The sequence below is a fragment of the Cetorhinus maximus genome, chromosome 5, assembly GCF_964194155.1.
Source record: "Cetorhinus maximus chromosome 5, sCetMax3.hap1.1, whole genome shotgun sequence".
In the NCBI taxonomy this organism is placed as follows: domain Eukaryota; kingdom Metazoa; phylum Chordata; class Chondrichthyes; order Lamniformes; family Cetorhinidae; genus Cetorhinus; species Cetorhinus maximus.
The window spans coordinates 139,633,923-139,652,709 of NC_135883.1; positions in this window are offsets into that span (position 1 = coordinate 139,633,923).

Consider the following 18,787-nt stretch of genomic DNA (forward strand, 5'->3'; position numbering starts at 1 on the left):
CAGGGATGTAGGGAAAAAGCAGGAGAGTGGAACTAAAGATAGATTAAATTATAATGTCGCAATTGTACAGTATACTGTAATGTGCTGCGCTGTAGCAATCTATCTTAAACAAGATAGATTGGTGCAGCGCGGGAGGCCATTTGGGCTATACATATATTTGGTCAAGTGTGGTCAACCATGTCAGAGGTTGGAGACTGGTCATGATGCATAATCTCTCAAATCAAAAAGAGGTATCTGCAAAACTTCAGCTTTTTAAGACAACATTAGTGTTTTTACTCATGTGCCAGCTTCAACATAACAAAACCAGTCAGATTAGATAGGAACATTGGCGTAATCCTGTTCCTAAATCCTTTCAGCCCTTTGAGCCTGCTCTGCCATTTGATAGGATCATGGGTGATCTGGTTGGGGTTTTCACTTTCCTGTTTCCCCATACTGCTTGACTCCCTTGTCTATTAAAAATCTATTTAACTCAGTCTTGAATAAATTCAATGACCCAGCCTCCACTGCTTTCTGGGAAGGAGAATTCTACATACTAACGAGCCTCTGAGAGAAAAAAAATTCTCCTCATCTCTGTATTAAAAGGAAGACCTCTTAACCTTAAACTGCGTGTCCTAGTTCTATTCACCCCCACAAGTGGAAACATCCTCCCAGTATCTACCCTATCAAGTTACCTCAGGATCCTGTATGTTTCAATAAGATCATCTCTCAATCTTCTAAACTCCAATGTGTACAGGCCCAGCCTGCACAACCTTTCTTCATGAGATATCCCCCTTATCCCTATCACCCTTGAGCTCACGGGCCTACACTGGCTCCCGGTCAAGCAATGTCTTGAATTTAAAATAATCACCCTTGTTTTCCAATCTCCGTGGCCTCACTCATCCCAATCTTGTAACCTCCTCCAGCCCACAATCCTTGGAGATACCTGTGCTCATCTAATTCTGTCCTCTTGAATTTAGTTGCTCTTAGCTGCCTTGGCCCCAAGTTCTGGAATCACCTCCCTACACCTCTACATCACTCTACCTCACTTTCCTCCTTTAAGAATCTCCTACATCTTTGACCAAGCTTTTGGCTATCGGACCTAATATTTTCCTATGTGGCTCAGTGTCATTCTTTGTTCTATTATGCATCTGTGAGATGTCTTTGTGCGTTTTGTTACATTAAAGATGCTATATAAATACAAGTTATTGAATCCGTTGCCTCTCCTCATTTCATATCATCTGCAAATTAGGCCACTTTGCACTGTTTCTGAATTCAAACTATTTATGTAAACTAGAACCATTAGTGACCCCAGCGCTGAGCCTTGGATACACCCCACTCAGTATGTTCCTCCTGTCCTGATATTACTTCTGTAATACACACTTGGGGCAGAATTTTTCACTGAGCGGACGGTACGTGCCTGACCCGCTTGAGCGTAAAATAGCGTGTGATGACGTCAGGTGAGCGACCCAGTGTCAGCGCGCACTCACGTGATATTTTGGTTGGCAGGCACGATTGGGATTCGGAGCAACGCCCACCATTAAAGAAACCAGTTAAGGCCATTAAAAAGTCAATTGACACTGATTTTACATTGCCCGTACGATTTTGCACTTGTCGCACGGGCAAAATGGGCAGGCAACCTGCCGACAATTTGCAAAACCTCATCCACAGGTAGAATAAAAGGGGTGAGCAGCATTGCCAGTGTGAGTAGTGAGAAGTTTGATAGATAGTTTGCTGCTGGTGACTTATTGGTACTTGGCAGCTTCATCTCTGTTCGGGGCTTCATTCTTAGCATTTCCAGGCTTCATTTCAGGTCTCCTTGGTGTCTCCAAGGACCCTGGAGGATTCAGACTGTGTGGACCTTTCCAGGTATCAGCCAGCCTTCTGTAACCCTGGTAATGAGGATTGTGATCTCTGCTGGAGGCACCTCCTTTGAGGAGGAAGAGAGGGACAGAAGGAAGAGGAGGCCAGGTGTTCCAATGCAGCTTGCAGGGGAGCGACTTGTGGGAGGAGAGGCACAGGCACAAGGGGCACAGGGCAAGCAGGTAGTCCAAGGCGTTAGTGGCCGCAGGAGACGCCACTATCCTGCTGCCAGGGTTTACAGGCAACGATGCAGCTACCTCAATATGTCAGACGTGCAATGCCGAAGGAGGATCTGCCTCTCAAGGGACACCGCAACCTCTATTTGTCAGATGATAGGGCCTGAGACCACCTCCAGTTTTGTGGTTGGACATCCCATGCCAGTGGCTCTGAAGGTCAAAGTGGCCCTCAACATCTATGCCTCCGGCTCTTTCCAGGGGTCAGTGGGGGAATCTGTGTGGAGCCTCCCAATCAGCTGTCCACAGTTGCATCAAGCTGGTGACAGAAGCACTGTTCAGGCGGGTATTGACTTTCATTCATTCCTGTACGGACAAGGCTAGCCAGGCTGAGTGAGCCAGAGGGTTTGCAGCGATTGCTGGATCCCCCTGCATTCAGGGTGCAATCGACTGCACACATGTGACCATCAAGGCATCAGCGGGTCAACCGGGTGCCAACATCAACAGGAAGGGCTTCCACTCCATGAACATCCAGATAGTGTGTGACCATAGGATGCATATTCTGTAAGTCTGTGCAAAGTACCCAGGAAGCTTCCATGACGCCTACATCCTGAGACACTCCTAGGTGCTCGGGCTCTTCAGTTCCGACTGGACGGATGGCTGCTGGGTGAAAAGGGCTTCCCCTTGAAAAGGTGGCTTATGACGCCTCTCTGCGCCCAAGAACAGAGGCAGAGCAGTGGTATAACAGGATCCATGCCTCCACTAGGGCGGTGATAGAACCATATACCTTCTGAAGATTCGCTTCCAATGCCTGGACTGTTAAGGGGGGGGCGCTACAATACCCCCCCCCCAGAGCGGGTGTCACTGATAGTGGTTGCATGCTGCTGCGCTCTCCACAATCTGACACTAGCAAGGGGAGACCCACTGGAGCAAGAGGATCTTGACACAGCTCCACAGGCCAAAGAGGGTGAATCCAGTAGTGAATCAGAAGAGGAGCCTCGGTCCCGGATGTCTGAAATGACCCTTTCCTTTGACCCCAAAGTCCACTCAGTGCCTGAGCAATAAGGTTTAGAACCACCCACATCCAGCGTTACATACCTGCACCACATTAAATAAAAAAGATGAAGCATACTCAGTCAATTATGACAAAAGAAAATTTATCTCATTTTAATAGTACAAATAAATTAATAGAGCTTTCCCTGGTCTTCAACCACAGACCAGTACATATACACAAAAAGATTGCACAACAGAGGATCACCCGTGACCAGTCCCTCCTGTGCTTATGGTGCGTTAAACATACGTTTGCAAGTGCTACGTCTAGGTGCCCCCCCCGCCCTCGCTGGCACCGGCATTGGAGACAGCCTGCAGACTCTGCTGTCTTGTTACCTTTGATGACCTTTGCAGTTGTCCTCTGGCCAGTGGAGCCTCTGCTGGCCCCACCTGGGAGGGAGTGGCTCTGCCATGGTTGGCATCACCCCAGTCGCCGCAGCCTCCTCAGAGCCACGGTCACTGGCAGAGGGCAGAGGAGCTGCTGCCTTCATCCAGAGTTCCCTGAGAGGATCCTGCAGAGACAACAGGCAGCTCGTGCGCCATTGTGAAGTTGCTCTGGACCTCCTTGCTCGCCATTGATGGATGGGCACCTAGCTGGGATACTGGGTGCCTCATCCATCTCCCGCACTGATGCTGACCACCTAAAGTCAGTGCCTGTGTGAGGGCTTGCAGGTCCGAACACAACCCCAGGAACCCCTGATTCTGTTCCTGGAGCTGCCTCTCTGTGAGTGTCGCCACTCAGTGGAGGAGGCAGTGTGCTCAGCCATGAGGATCATGCTCCAATGGACTCCTCCATAACAGAGACCATGGCTCTCCGCCAGATCCACTGACACATCTCGCTGGACATCCAGCATCAGATGCCTAATGGACGACTCCAGAGGTTCTTCATCAGCCTTCGACTGAGCATCATCCTGGTCTCCAGCAGTCCTCCGACTGCCGGCAGCGTGGGCACTTTCTGTCTCTGCCTGCACCTCAAATAAGTGTGAAGTGCCCTCACCACTGTGCATCGAGATACTAGCTGCTGATCTAACTCCCACCAAGATGCTGATATCTGCGCTGGTGCCTGGTTCAGAGAGCGGGTGTGACGCGGGTGTATCTGGAGCCTGGCGGGCCTCTGGCATCAGGGGTGGCTCTTCGGGGTCCTGCGATTGGGAGCGTGATGGCAAATCTAGGGGAGAACAATGACATGTCATTAGTTTAAGTTATCACACTGTCACTGTGCATGCCGGGCACCCAGGTGAGACAATTGAGATCTGCATCATGGCGCCATCATCTTTCAATGATCAATGGGGAATCCAGTTTTAAGACTCCCATCAATGATGAGACTACACAAGAATATTTGCACCATCCGAAACTCTCAGCTCTGTGCACTGCTCTCTTACCTTCATCTAACACGCCAGCCTCTCCACAGCCAGTTGACCGAGGTACATGCCGGCTCTCCATCTCCAAGGCATCCTGTTCATATCTCATGAGGATTAGGAAGTTTTGGGGGCCTCCGCCGGTCGATGACCTTTCAATGTTGTTATGGGCTGTTTTCTCCTGAAAGGACAGAGGAGCATTGATTAGTCCTCAATACCTGCAGTGCCATTGCAGCCTGGCGAACCTCGCCTGAGAAGCACCTTGCAGGGCACATCACAACCCAAGCAGCCAGGGCTCACCCCCTTGGCCATCTCCGGCATCATTTGACGGTTGGCACTCAGACTCTAACACCCGTGAGCTCCACAGTGGGGACAGCCAGACCTTAACCTTTCAACACACTGATCCATGCCGACATGGTAACTCACCCCTCCTGAGGGCAGCAGGTCATTAAACCTCTTGCGGCGCTGGACCCAGGTGCAACGCACAACATCATGGCTGCTGACCAGCGCTGCCACCTCCTCCCAAGCTCTTTTTGTTAGGTGCAGTGGCCTCCTCCTTCCATCCCTGAGGACCAGGGTCTCCCTCCTGGTAGCCACCTCCTCCGGGTGGAAGGCAAGTTACTCATCAGAAAACTGGGTGGGGGGGGGGTCAAGTGCCCACCCGACCTGCCCTCCTGCCTGGCATCTGCAGCCACACCAGAAGGTATAACTTCCTGTTGACAACGCCAAAGATGTCTTCTTCGCCGGCAAGCCTTCCAGGGGCTGGCTGGGCCGTTTTGAATCTGGCCGCCGGGTCGTTGACAGGCCCCCGCCCGCGCTCAGCCCTCCCCGACCAGTGAGGAGCCATGCTTCATTCTGGGTGGGCCTTAATTGGGCCGCCAGCGTGAAATTGCGGTCAGGGGCCAATCGCGGTCAGTGGCCTGTTTCCCGGCTGCTCCCGAGACCACCGACCATGCCCACTGGCCGAACTCAAAATTCTGCCCTTGATGTTTTCTACCATTCAGTTCCCTACCCTATTCTCAGGGCTTATTAATAGCCTTTCATATGGAGCTTTGACTAATTCCTTTTGGAAGTTGATGTACACCATGTCGCAGGGCTGAACCACAATCCATTCAGATTGTCATTTCCTCAAAAAAGCCAAGGAGATTGATCAAGCAGAATCTTCACCGCTGGATCCATATTTCCTGCAGTTCACTTGATTATTATTGTATGGATAATCACATTCTCCCTTATAAATTCCATTATGTTACATGTATTGGAAGTCAGATTTATGAGTCCGTGTCCATTGGCATCATATTATCCTGTTTCCAGTCTAGCATATCTCTTTATGAATCCCTCATAGTGTTTGTTAGCCAATGTACCATCATCAGTTTTAAATTCACATTACTGGACTAGCAACCCAGAGGCTAGCACTGTTAAGTTGCCTTACAGATTGGTAGCTATATTTGGACTAGAACAAGAACAAATTTTATTTTCCTTATTCTCGGGGAAGTTCCTATTACTTACAAGTGACACATTTAAACAATTCCTTATATCTGACCTGAATTCTGAAATTTCTTCAGATCTAGCAATGCTTTTCTGAACTTTAACTTCTCTTTCCCTGAAACTTTCTGTTAATCTAAAAGTATCTGAATCAGTCTCTTTAGACTTCCTATTTTTGGATATTGCAAATACCATGGGGTGATTTTTAATGTGCTTGTTGTACCTGTGTGCTAACTTTTTGTGCTCCTTGTACGAGTACATCCAAGTCTCTCTGAACATCAACATTTAAAAGTTTCACACCTTTTAAAAATATTCTGCTTTTCTATTCCCATGACCAAAGTGAATAACCTCACACTTCCCCGCATTATACTCCACCTTGTGGAGCACTCACTTAATCTGTCTAATATCTCTTTCCAGCCTTTGTATTCTCCTCACAGTAAGCATTCCCGCCTACCTTTGTATCATCGGCAAACTTATCTTCATCTAAGTCATTAATATAGATTGTTAATAGCTGAGGTCCCAGCACTGAGACTTGTGGCATGCCACTTGTCACAGCCTACCAACTTGAAAATGCCCCAATTATCCCTAATCTCTGCTTCCTGTCTGCTGACCAAACCTCTATCCATGCAAATATGTCATCCCCAACTCCATGAGCCCTTATCTTGTGTGTTAACCTTTGTGTGGCACCTTATCAAATGACTTTTGGAAATCCAGGCATACTACATCTACTGGTTCCCCTTTATCCAACCTACTAGTTACATCCTCAAAAAACTCTAATAAATTTGTCAAATAGAATTTCCCTTTTGTAAGCATATGAGGATATTTTTAGTTGAGGAAGGAATCCTAGTCAGGAATACCTTCTCTTTTTCAAGTAATGCCACTGGATCTTGAATATTTACACTTGATATAACATTTCATCTAAGAGACAACACCCCTAGTGATATCATGCTCCATCAATGGAGTGTCAGTCTAGATTATGTGTTCAAACTCTGGAGTGAGGCTTCACCCATAATATATATGGCACAGAGTTGAGAGTGCTTCAGCTAAGCCAAGCTGGCAGTATATGGCCAGGTTTACTGTCACTGAGATAAAAGCAAAATACTACAGATGCTGGAGATCTGAAACAAAAACAGAAAATGCAGTATAAATTTCAGTAAATTGCAGTATAAATTTCATCGCATTTTTACTTCTCTTTAGCCCTGAAGAAGAGTCATACGGACTCGAAAAGTTAACTCTTTTTCTCTCCATAGATGCTGTTAGACATGCTGAGTTTTTCCAGTATTTCCTGTTTTAGCTGTCACTGAGTTGTGCCACATGGTGTGAGATGACCTGTAGCTGAGGTGGACAAGAACAACATTGTTCTGAAACTCCATGCCACATCATCTTCTGACAGTCACCCAAAATTTAACTGGAATCAATTTCCATGTAGTCAATAGCCTCATTTTTAATTTAAAAACTTGCATTTCTATAGTGCCTTTCACAACCTCAGGGCATGCACAAGCGCTTCACAGCCAATTATGTACTTTTGAATTGTAGTCAGTGTATTGTAGAAAATGTGACATGACAATAGGAATTTAGTGGAAAACACACTGACTTATATAGTTCACCAAAGGCCAAACACCAGTAGCAGCAACTGCAGTTTGGCCTTTCCCAAAGTGTAAGGCATTATGGACTGCATGTATAATACCATGCACCTACTCGTAAATCAGGACCAGGAATTAACAGGAAGGCTACTACTCCTTCAAATTATAGCACCATGTCTGCTGACAATAGGCCTTGTGTCCAGGAACTTGAATATAGACTTCTTATAGGAGAAGGAAAGTATAGATTAGTACTTTTATTGCAAGGTACATTTTATTCATTCATTCAGGGGATGTGGGCTTTGCTGACTAGGCCAGCATTTATTGCCCTTCCCATGTATAGTGTATATATAACTTTTAAAAATGAAGAATGCTTATTCTGCCTTATGGCAGATAATTGTAGCCTAGTAAGTTATTTTCCCTTTATGCAGCCCACCCTATTTCAGTCTTAATTCACATTGGAATACTATGATGATACAGATAGCCACTGTCCACTTGTTGTTTCAGAACATGGTGGAGCTTGAGTCATAATCTGGAGCAGCTGGATACTGCTGAATACTCAGCCAGCACTAATATTTCCTTACTTGAGTAACTCTTGATTGGCATCCACGTTAGTCTCAAATGACAACTTCTGCATAAGTGAGTTGAGCCCTGCTTATGGCATTAACATGAGCCTAGGTGCATGTGGATGTGAAATAAGGCACTCTCCATGGGAGGGGGAAATAACTCACTAAATTCAAGTAGGAGTTTACAGTTTTACTGAAAAATATATCAGTAGACTGCCTCAGGACAAAGCAATAATGCAGAGGGGGTCTCAAACAGGCATTATTATGGCAGGGTCAGACTTCCAGATTGTAATGAGCATGTGTTTCCTGTCTGTCATATTGAAGGCTTATGCCCAAGAATCAGTATATGGTGCCATCAAATTTATATAGCAAATTCTCCATCCCTCCCATGTACCATCCCAGCTAAACCAACCAACTGTCCTGTGGGAAATATGTAGTTATTATCTTTAAAAGTTTCTTAAATGCAATGATACAGTTTGAATGAGACATTTTGTTCATACATATTGAATGGCAGGATAGCAGGATTATCTAGTTTTACCTTGCTCTGTACATGTGAGCCAAAAATAAGAGAGACTGAATGGTTACAGCCACTTAGTTCCACAGCGCTTGATCAGAATACCAATAAGTCCACTGAGCACTATTCATTTCTAAAGCACGATGCATCATGAAAAAAATTGTTAATAATTAACAGCCTATCTATTAAATTGCTTAAATTGAAGCAAATGTACAATAAAACGAAACATCCAGCTGGCAACTGTTATGGGTCAGACGAGTCTTATGTACAGTAAATGGGCTTGTTTTGTAATAGTGCTTTTGTTCCCAATGATAATTGAGTTATTATAGAATGAACAACTGAAACTAAACCACAGACGGTGTAAGGCCGACAGTTGCATTTTTTTTCTGAACTTGCATTTGGATTAGATTTTGATTGAAGCCTGTTTCATTACACTACAAGGAGTCGCATCCAGAAAAGAATACATAATTCAATAGGAATTCAAAAAAGAACTCCCACAGCCATTATAACCAACATACTGACAAAACCAAATGTTAAAGGAACAATATTGAGTTCATTGATGACGTGCTGTGTTTTAACAAGAACTTATTTTTGTACCAGCTGAGAGACTGATGATCTAAGTAGCATTCTCTGCTGCTGGGTGGTATGGAATACAATCAACAGTCAGTAACAATGCTGCATTATATAAAAATGGCATTAAAAAAAAGACCGCGATATAAATAGCTAAAGAAAATGACAATGGTCGGTCTCTGCAACCCCACTACCACTCTGCAAGTTGAGTTTGTTAGGGGTGGCCCAGTATATTAGGGTCTTCAAAGCACTGCACAGTTACTGGTATCAGCTGTGGTATTGTGGTGAGATCTTGAGCAGAGACTGGAGACTTCTCACCTGACCTACACCTTCCTGGGAATCAGATTCCATGGAGTGCTCTTAAAGTTGTGAGAGCAGTCTCCACTCTTTCCTTCTCAGTGAGGCAATGGTGTGTGGTGTAGGGAGGTTAAAGGGGAGAAAGTAACTTCAAACAGGCATATTGCACCCTTGACTAAAAGAAAATTAAGAGAGTTTTCACCATTGGATTACAACACACAGAAAGAATAAAACAGGTGGACAGGTCACCACCACCTTCTCAAGGGAAATTAGGGATTTTGAAGGGATACAATGGAATACTGGGCCCATAGAAAAGACACAAAGGACATTTGTAGTGAGGCCCATTGCTAAACTAATAATGTCATTATTCATGTTTGCTAAATAATGTTGGCACAGAAATTTCCTTTTTGAACCAACTTGGCTGTTACAAGAATTGTGATGCTGGAAACCCAGCCCATACATCATCAGTTATAAAATATTTAAAGCTGTAATTTGATTGGTTAGGGTCATACTGCATTTTTTTATTGCAGCAATGGAGCAGTAACAATTTCCTAACTTTAATTCATTTTGTGGCCTAGTATTGACTATTATTAGACTCAATGACAGGCGTAACAGAAAGGCAGCATTTAATGCAATAAAACAACTCCTCCCTGTGTAGAACACGCACCAAATGACTCAGCAAACAAGCACAGGGCCACTCCATATCTCGCCTGCAATTACTTGGGCTAAACCTAAGCAAACTGCAGGATAGGGGGGATATCAGATCTTTTCAGCCAGTGAAGTGAAATAAGAGAGACTGAGACTGAGAGAAACACAGAGAAACAGACAAAAAATGACAAAACAAAAATCTAAAATGGGGACAGAAAGGTCCAGACAGAGTATGAGTGAGAGACAGGCAGCCAAAAGAAAGAACAGAAGAATTAGAACTGAGTAAAGACCTTCATTCAGTAACACAAAACTTTCTTCCAGGCCTAACTGACTGATTTATCACCTCCTGCAAATATTACTTTGCTCCTTATGACTCTGAAACTGCTCCTGTTGAGATCAGTATTCCCTGTGCGAACTGGAAGTTTAGCATCGAGTGAAATAAGGGTGAAGTTATTTCCCTAAGTATAGTTTCTCTGAGTGACTTGCTGGTAAACACGTCAACCGACCTGCCAGGAGGGTGCGCCAGATAGCTGTTGAAGCTTACAACAGTGGACTCAATCCATTTTGAAGGTGGAACCTCATTAGCATTTTGCATTGTGTAAACGGGAAAGGAACTCCCGGGGACAGCCCACCAGCTCCAGGCCAATGTAACATCAGGCAGTCCTGTTGGCCTTGAGCCACAAGAAAATAATTCAATAGTAGGGGAACTAGGTTTGATCTCTGGTTTGGGGGCTGGATCTGCGGACTCAGAGAAGTCTCGCTGCTCCTCCTAACACTACAAAACTAAAGATAGGCTTCTCTGTCAACATTTCCACAGCCAAAGACCAGATATTGGTGTTCTCAGAGCATGCTCTACTCAGCTTAAAAACAATAGGAACAGGATAAGGCCATTCAGCCCCTTGAACATTTTCCACCATTCAGTTAGATCATAGCTTATCTTTACTTCCATCCATCTGCCTTAGTTCTGTAACCCTTAATATCCTTAACAAAAATCATCAGTCTCAGTTTTAAAGGGAATAACAATTTGTACTGCATGAAAAGAGCCCCAATGACTGGCGGATTGTATCAAACAGCATGTCCCTTTGACTGTTTGCAACAGGCAAAGTACTGACTGTACCCAACCAGTCTGTGCTTGCAAAACTCAAAACATAGTGTCCAACATTAGATGTGATTCTGCGATTGGACAGCACTTACTAAACAATCCTGATTCTGCTAAGAATTACACTGACAACCAATTTACGATTATCAGTCAGGATCACAGTATGGCTCACTTACGCATACTAGAAGCTACATATATTCACACACAGGGCCCTCTTTTGCAAACAGAAGGAGCATGTCCATGCATTGTGCCTTTTTCAACTAAACAAAAGCTTGGGAGTCGGCCATTCACTGGTTCATTCCCTATGGCAATGCCTTAACCAATCAGAGTCGACCTGCCTGGTTTGAATTTAAACAAAACCTTGTCCTGGTGCATTCTCCATGACACCGCCTCTATGGATCAAAGTAAACTTGCCAACCAATCAGCACTATCTTCTCATGCAGCATAAATTGTAGCTCCCTTTACAGTTGGTACTCTTGTGAATCTGTCCTGATGCGCACAAGATGAAAACTTTTGACAGCATGCCTCTTCTTTCAGCAATACTCAAATTCAGTCTCAGTTTTGCAATTTGCAATTGCCTGAACCACAACAACTTCTCGGTGGAGAGAGTTCTGGATTCCCACTATCCTTTGTGTGAAGAAGTGCTTCCCGACAACACCACTGAACAGCCTAGCTCTCATTTTAAGGTTATGTTCCCATGTTCTGGACTCACCCTCCAAAGGAAATTCATTTTCTCTATTTACCTTATCAATTCCTTTAATCATCTGAAACACTCTGATTATGCCTTAGCCTCTATACTCAAGGGAATGCAAACCTATGGTGAGATTTTCTGGACCGCCTGCCGCCAGGATTGTCCAGTCCCACCAAAAGTCAATGGACTTTTTGGCTGGGCTGCCAATCTCCTGCCACAGCACAGCTGGAAAATCCCAGCCCTAGTTTGTGCAACCTGTCCTCAGAATTTAACCCTTTTAGCCTTGGCATCATTCAACATCACCCTAAAATGGCAAACGGGGAGCTGTGTATGTCACACAACCCCAATTTTCATGTTAGAAGGACCCACTGACTCAGGGGGTGCTACCCAGTGAAAGGACCAGGCAACATTTGTAGCAACTACAGTGCCAGCTGGAAAGGGGCAGTAAATAAACTATTTCTCCAATTCAGCCAGGTGGGGAATCTCAGAATCTACCTCGAATTGTGAAACAGTTATTCCTAAATGCCTGAAGCTTTTCGTTCCCTTTGATCCATTTTGAGGATCAGAGAGGTAATATCCAGAATTCCTTTTGTCACTGAATTTGCATAGGATTTTTTTGATAATCAGTTTTTTTGCCCCTCCCAGAACAATACATGACTGTTGGTGGACGGGGAGCATTGAAGGTCATAATGCTAATTCGCAGAATAGCTAAATGGAGCAGCTGAGTTTTCTTTGACCCTTTTTCATGTTCATTTATCAATTTAATGAGGAGAGTTGTAATGGCTAACATTGTTTATTAACACATAGGCCAGAATTTTACCTTCGGCATGCGGGTGCATGCTCGACACACCCAAACGTAATATCACGCGCAATGACATCGGGTGTGCATCCCGACGTCATCGTGCTGTCTCAATATTTCATTCGGCAAGCGTGGGCCAGAGTTGGCTGCACACCCGCCGATAATTGAAAGGCTTATTAAGGCCATTAATGAACTAATTAGCTTCAAATTTACAGTGCCCGTCCAACCTAACGGTTGGTAGGCAGGCGAGAAGGCCAAGCGGCCTTTACATTTTTTAGGAAACCTCATCCACGAGCGAGATGAGGTTTCCTAAAGCTAATACAAATTAAATAAAAACTTTACTTTGAAAATAAAAAGTAGTCACATGAGAGGACATGTTTCATTAAATTTTTTATGTAATTACTTATTTTTTTAAAAAGCGCTTCAATCTCCCTGAGGCAGCTCAGGGAGATTGAAGCGCTCTTTCGCACACATGCACGAACTGCGTGCTAGGCCCAGCTCTCCCTCCTCCCCCCGCCCGCACAGGTAGCGCTCAACACTACCGCTCGCGATCCACGCAGGGCGGCCCTTAATTGGCACACCCACGTGAAATCACAGGGCGGAGCCAATTGTGGGTGGCGGTCGGGTCCCTGCCCGCTCCCGCCTAGCCCACCCGATGAGGGAAAAATTTTGGCCATAATTAGTATGGAAGAATAAAATGATTGATTTGTGAAATGTAAAGTTTACTTTATTCTTGTCATTTCATCATTACAAACTGACCTGCTAGACAATTATGACATGGAGATAAATAACATGACAAAAGGGAGAATATTTTCTCAGATTTTAATTAAAATATATATGTCACATGTAAAAAATCAGATATTTAAAATTAAAAGTTAATGAAATTATGATCAGGAATTACTCTCGTAGGGATGAGAGCATCAAGATGTACAATCCCTAACTCTCTAGCATCTTTCATTTTTTCTGAAACATTTGCCTCTGCACAATGAAAGACTATGTTCCACACCCTTTTACTTTGGAGGGATAGTGACTTTTTAAAAATATTATTTTATAGCAGAAGATTTGTAGAGTATATGAAACAAGCAATTGTGTTTTATTTCAAGCATTGCTTAATCTTCAGATGCCGGGCTTCGGAGCAATATGTGAAGACCTATAACTTCAGTGTTAACTAATTTTCACTGCTATTTACAGTGTGAGGATTCACTGAGCATTGCTAATAGTTTACTAAAGTTACAGGAACACATATTACAACACCCATTACAGGACTGATTTGTAGTTCTTTCTGTCATTCACATATTCATTCATACATGCACACATACACATTCAGAAATAAACAGACTTGGCACAATATTGAAAAATGTAACTGCCTCACTTAAATTTAACATCATCAGGAAAAAATGAAGAGGGAGGTTATGAAAAGTTTTCTAATGCAGTGAATTTTGGAGTATGAAATGACAAGCAGAAACAATGGTGAAAGAAAGATCCATAATAACTTTTAAAAAGAAAATGGATGAATATTGAAAAAAAAAGATTTAAATGGTTATAGGGAAAGTACACTGCATTGGATCTAAGAGGATAACTCTTTCAGAGAGCCAGCAAAAGTGCAATGGATCAAATAGTCTCCCTCTGTGCTGTAAAATTCCGTGGGTTGAATTTTCAGGGGTCTTGCCCTGTGGAAATGGAATGACAATGCCCTGAAAATCTGAGGAAAGGCTTTGTACATATTCCCGCTGTGGCTATGGAAATCATCCCCCTGGTTTACCATTGGATGATGTACATAGGACCCCAGTTGCTATTTTAGGAGAGTACTGGGTGGAGCACTCCTGGTACTTTGTCCAGTATTAGCTGGCAGTCCAGCCAGAGGATTCCACAGCTGTGTTAATTTTTGTGGGGCCAGGCAGAGCAGGAGTCTTTCTCCAGGTGTCATGAGGATCTGGTAGGTCATTGATGGTTCGTCTTGGCTTCACCTTACTCCCCGCGATAATGCACCTAAAGCTACTGAATAGATAAAGTACCACTAAATAGCAATTCAATTTCAGCAGGAAACTTTGTTTCACAAACTCCTGTTACAACATTCAGATCAGCATAGCCCGCCCTCCTTGTAAAGAATAACTGATTTGGAGACCCCACAAATTGTTAATAGTAGTGTTTGATGATGGATATTGATACCTGTTTGTCTTGATATATAGTGACTTCTACTTCAGATGTACATGCAGATTATTATAATTGACTCAGTGTAAAATATTCCAGCACAACCAAGTGTTATGTTATTTAAGTGCCACTGTCATTCCTGATGCTCAAAGTGCTTTAAACCACTTACATCACAAGAAATATTTGTCATATTCAAAATGACAACCTGATGCTCTTTAGGTCCAAATAAGATTAGGAACTGCTGGAACCAAGAGGAGGTATTAGCTTTCTGTGACCAGCAGGAGTCGCCTTTGTTTTATACATAAGGGTCAGAGACATGGCCAGAGAGACATAATTAGCTGCATACATACTGGTATACATATAGAAGGCACACAACAACACACATAACTATACGTGCACACTTATATATGCATATATATGTACACACATAAAACAGAGTGCCACATCATACAGACATGTGCATAATATAGACATTATCGACACACAAATAACTATGCATGCATGTCAGACACATGTAAAAACACACACAGATCATTAACTTAAGTTCAACATATAGATGGAGAACACTTTGCCAAGTAGGAATAATACTGTAGCAACCAACAATATCTAAAAAATATAGATCAAAGGAAGACATAGGTAAAGTACAAGCAATTATAGAGGACATAAGTGACTGCTTCTTAAATCAACATTTAAGCAAAGTGCTGGAATGGATGCTAAAGGTTTATAATTGAGCAGTCTACCAGAGTAAATCTGTATTCTGGACCAAGGCTCTAGTGAACATTTAATAATTTAATTTTATTTAAAAAAATTACAATACATATAAAACAGTATAGAAGAGAAAACTTTGGAGTTATGAGAAGAGGATTAAGTGGAATGTTACATTAGAGAAATAGGAACATAGAAAGTAGTGTGTGTCAAAGAAAGGCAGGCAAAACAAAAAGTATAGAACCAGGAAAATTAAAACAAAGTCCAATAAGTTAGTTACAGAACACACTAAATAATTTCTAATTTAAGCCAGCCAGAGGAGTTGTGGGATCAGGCAAGTCTAACCCCATTGGGATGCATTAAAATCTCGCCCTTTAAAGAGGTGACACCACCAAATTTCCAGGCAGAATTTGACTCACCCAAACTGATTTCTTAAACAAAACTAATATGGACAAAATTAAATCAATTCATTAAAATCAGGGGCAGGTGAGGTTAAAAAAAACCCACAAGGTGCCTATTTGTTCCAAAAAAACAATAAATGAGTCTTACTTTGTGCTAGGTCTGTTTAAATGCAGGGCCAGGCGAGCCTAGCTCCACAGGGACAAAGCTAACTGCTTCCTCTTGAAGGATGTGCACCACTAAAGTTTGTGGGCCACCTGAACTGATTTTTAAACCAAAGCAAATTGAAATAACAAACTGTATCACCATATTAGGACTGGGGAATCTATGAAGTGCCTGGTAAACATTGAATATGATCAGTTGTTTCTATCGTGAAATAGGCAAGTGGAGCTGTGGGATTGGGCACTGTGCAATGATGTGGGGGATCTATCCAGTGTCTTACCTTAAAGGAGGAGCACCACTGGAATTTCAGAGAAGGTTGAGTCACCCACACTGATTTTGAACTTATCAAACCAAACCAGCAAACACATTTAAAATAATCATATTAACTTACAATGGTAAGATCGGGAAACAAACATAAAGACACCAAACAGTGCCCACTGCTCTTATAAATGGTAAATGGGTGTCTATTAGAAATGATGAATAAAGAAAATAAGGGGAAAGTGGTTGTTAGACTGAGAGGGTTCAGTCTGAAGGTATTGTTAATGAATCCAATCACATACTGGGTTGCATGTCAAAGAGACTTGACTGTGTCAAAGCGAATCATTCTAATCTTGGTGAGACCACATGGAATATTGAACACAATTTCTGGTAGCTGATTTTCAAAAGAGGCATTTATGTAGGGGAGGATTCAGAAAAGAACAAAAATGGTAATCTGGAATTTATTCATAGGTTATGATAAGGATTCAGAGAAGAGGAATTTGAGGGAGAAGGTGATTCAGGTTTCCAAAGTACTCAAAAAAAGGAAAAAGAAAGACTTACATTACTTTTCACAACCACAGGATATTTCAAAGTGCTTTTTGGCCAGCGAATCACTTTTGAAGTGTGGTTGCTGTTGTAGCAGCCAATATGTGCACAGCAAACTCTCTCACACACACAAGGTGATAACGACCAATAATCTGTTTTGAAAGGAATGGATTGTATGGATGCAAACTTAGCTTGGGCTATTGGACTATGAACTCCGGACAAATATGCATGAATAGCAAATGAACAAACCTCAAGCAAAAGTTGAGTTTGGATTATTTTTGTCCGCAGTGGGTGTGTAGAATTAACTCCCAGTAAGAATGGCGAGTGTTGTACAGATTAAGATCTTTTTCAAGTATCATTATAAATACAGATAACAGTGCTAAAATTCTTTGTGTATACAGAAAGAAAATAACTTGCATTTATATAGCACCTTTCACATTCCCAGGCCATCCCAAAAGCTTCACAGCCAATGAAATACTTGTGAGCTGCAATCACAGTCAATATGGGAAAAGTGGTAGCCAATTTTTGCACATCAAAGTTCCATCAAGACGAATGAGATAATAAGACTATAAGACATAGGAGCAAAAATTAGGCCATTCGGCCCATCGAGTCTGCTCCGCCGTTCAATCATGGCTGATAAGTTTCTCAACCCCATTCTCCCGCCTTCTCCCCATAACCTTTGATCCCCTTACCAATCAAGAACCTATCTATCTCGGTCTTAAATACACTCAATGACCTGGCCTCCACAGCCTTCTGTGGCAATGAATTCCATAGATTCACCACTCTCTGGCTAAAGAAGTTTCTCCTCATCTCTGTTCTAAAAGGTCTTCCCTTTACTCTGAGGCTGTGCCCTCGGGTCCTAGTCTCTCCTACTAATGGAAACATCTTCCCCACGTCCACTCTATCCAGGCATTTCAGTATTCTGTAAGTTTCAATCAGATCCCCCCTCATCCTTCTAAACTCCATCGAGTATAGACCCAGAGTCCTCAAATGTTCCTCATATGTTAAGCCTTTCATTCCTGGGATCGTTCTCATGAACCTCCTCTGGACCCTCTCCAGGGCCAGCACATCCTTCCTGAGATACCGGGCCCAAAATTGCTCACAATATTCTAAATGTGGTCTGACCAGAGCCTTATAAAGCCTCAGCAGCACCAGGTTTTTTTTCAGGATTTCGATTGAGGGATAAATGTTGATCAGGATGTTGGTGAGAACTCTTCTGCTCTTCATCAAAATAGCACCATGGAATATTTTACATTCACCTGAGAGGTTAGGTAGCACTTCAGCATAATAACACGTTCAAAAGTCACCACCTCCAGCAGTGCAGCACTCACTCAAATATTGCACTGGAGTGTCAGTCTAGATTTTGACCTCTAGATTGGGTTTGAATCTACAACTTTCTGACTCATAAACCTACTACTGACGCAAGGCCCGCCCTCCGGTATTATTATGCTAAGGAAAACAGCCAGTGTATGCAAGATGTAAGATTAGATAGACCATCTGGTATTTTTTTTAACATTTGATGATAAGGTTTAACTTTTAAAAGACTTTCCTCTGGATATTAAATACTTTGGGTGTCTTTAACACAGGGGTTTGGGGCAAGTATGAATTTATAGATAGTGACACTTTATTATTAACAGTCTATACTTATAATTAATAAAGCAATGGACAAACAAAATAAGTACCCGGATTAGGAAAGAGACATTTAAAAAAAAAACAGTGGGCGAACAAGGGGAACTTGTGTTCGGAGTTTTTTTTTGCTGTTGTTGCTAACATACCTTGAAAACATTTGATGGAAATACGCGAGCTAGGTGCTAGGATAAAACATAATTATTGCAACCTGCTTATTAGTTCAGGTGATATTCTCAGACCTATCTTAATCTGTTAATAACGCAGAATTGTG